This window comes from Sinocyclocheilus anshuiensis, unplaced genomic scaffold, assembly GCF_001515605.1.
Source record: "Sinocyclocheilus anshuiensis isolate Anshui unplaced genomic scaffold, SAMN03320099.WGS_v1.1 scaffold385, whole genome shotgun sequence".
Lineage (NCBI taxonomy): Eukaryota > Metazoa > Chordata > Actinopteri > Cypriniformes > Cyprinidae > Sinocyclocheilus > Sinocyclocheilus anshuiensis.
Window position 1 is genome coordinate 324,954 of NW_015539876.1, and position 2,210 is coordinate 327,163.

General features: G+C 35.4%; 1 pseudogene; it reads left to right on the forward strand.

The window, feature by feature from the left end:
- LOC107685290 (gamma-aminobutyric acid receptor subunit gamma-3-like) overlaps nucleotides 1–2,210 on the forward strand; it is a 129,421-nt pseudogene that overhangs the window by 29,624 nt on the left and 97,587 nt on the right.

Genomic DNA, 2,210 nt, shown 5'->3' on the forward strand with positions numbered 1-2,210 from the left:
CTCTGCAGTTAAACCGACAGTCATTGATGTTGATATCTACATAAATAGTATTGGACCTGTGTCATCAATAAATATGGTGAGTGAATGCATGTCCATAAGCAGTGCTATTTTAGTCGTCATGAATGTTGTTTTGATGACTTTAAAGGGATAAAAATGTTTAAAAACCCCCCAAAAATGTTGAATCATTATTTACTCACCCTCAAGTCATTCTGAACCTGTCTATATGCTTTGATATTTGTGACCCTGGACCACAAAACAAGTCTTAAGTCGCTGGGGTATATTTGTAGCAATAGCCAAAAATACATCGTATGGGTCAAAATTATTGATTTTTCTTTTATGCCAAAAATCGTTAGGATATTAAGTGAAGATCATGTTCTATGAAGATATTTTGTAAATTTCCTACTGTAAATATATTAAAGCTTCATTTTTGATGAGTAATATGCATTGCTAAGAACTTCATTTGGACAAATTTAAAGGCAATTTTCTCAATATTTTGATTTTTTACACCCTCAGATTCCAGATTTTCAAATAGTTGTATCTCGGCCAAATATTATCCTATCCTAGCAAACCACACATCAATGGAAAGCTTATTTATTCAGCTTTCAGATGATGCATAAATCTCAGTTTTGGAAAATTGACCCTTATGACTGGTTTTGTGGTCCAGGGTCACATTTAATTTAATTTAATGTAATTTTTTAATTTAATTAATTAATTCATTTATTAATTATGTGGAACACAAGCATAATTTTTCCAACCTGGTCTCATAAAAATACGTACCTCTGTGTACTTTTTGTGCAACACCGTTTTTACGTACCTTACTGCACGTTTCGCCGCAGTTTCAAAGAGAAATGTCCACTGAGTGGCGCTAAAACACGGGTTCAATACGTGAACCCTGGCACGTTTTTATATATAGGTACTGTGTTTTTATTACGTTGCTTCAAGTACGTATTGCAGCGGTTCAGAATTCAAATATCCAGGGACTGCTGCTAAAAGTTAATGCTCTATGGTGTTGGAAATATGCCCTACACCAAACCCAACCCTAAACCTACCCGATAGTGTTAACAAATGCAAAACTGATATAAAAACACATTTGTTGATGCAACCTTGCCATTTCAACTTCCTTATATGCAGATTTAACTGTTTTGTCGAACCATGGTTACACGGGATTCGAACCGGAGCTCCTCGCCTCTCAAATACGTCTCTGTATTCCATGAGCTACTGAACAAACCTACTACCTATGAAAACCCATAGATATGAAGCTGGATATGTGCGATGTTAACGTTCAAAAGCAGCAGTTTTCAATTCTCCCAGCATATTAATATTGTTTTGAAGTCATAACATGATATTCTTCAAGTAATTGTGCGAAAATTACGCTTTATTAATCGAAACTCTGTAAATTTGTGGTATTTATTAAATTAAATTAACTGGGCTTTGTACATTCCAATATCGAAGGGAAAAAAATCATAATGAACAAAAATGTGCCGCACTGGAGTATCACTGTCTTCTTATATTAAGCCACGTTAAGCGCGGTTTTCTATGGGGAAGAAAACGCTTATCATGCAATTCAGCTCATATGGGCTCATCTGCTTGCATGTACACAGAATATATTTTTAATAAGTTCTATAGCATATTTGGACTTTTTTTTTTATCACCGTCTTCATTAAGCCGCATTTTCTTTATGGGAGGAAAACGCTTCTGTTCTTACCTGCTTTCATGTATAATTTATTAATAAACTGTATACCGAATTTGGCCTTTTTATACCACTATCTTAGTCCATTAATTAAGCATTTTCTTTCTATGAGGGATACTCTTAAAGTGCAATTCAGTTTACCGGGTTACGTTCATATTCTGGGCTATTCTGCTTGTCTGTACGCTTTATTAATACTGAATTTAGTCATCCAGTGGTTTACATTACGCGTTTTAGAATGTCCCAAAACCGTGCCTTGATAAGCATGCACTGACTATTTCGTCCAATTTCAAAACAAAACTCTATGAACTGCTCCACTGTGAACGTATGGAGCTGTATGAACCACTACAATCTGTAAAGTAAACAGGAAGTGTTTGTCCGAACTCAACTGGTTTTGCGAGAGAACGCAAAAGTTTTGCGAGAGAACGCAAAAAAATCTGACAAATATTTTTTCCTCCCACCCCAAATTTTTTCACTCAATCTGATTTTTTTCCACCACCATGTCCCTTTAGGGGCTCCGTAG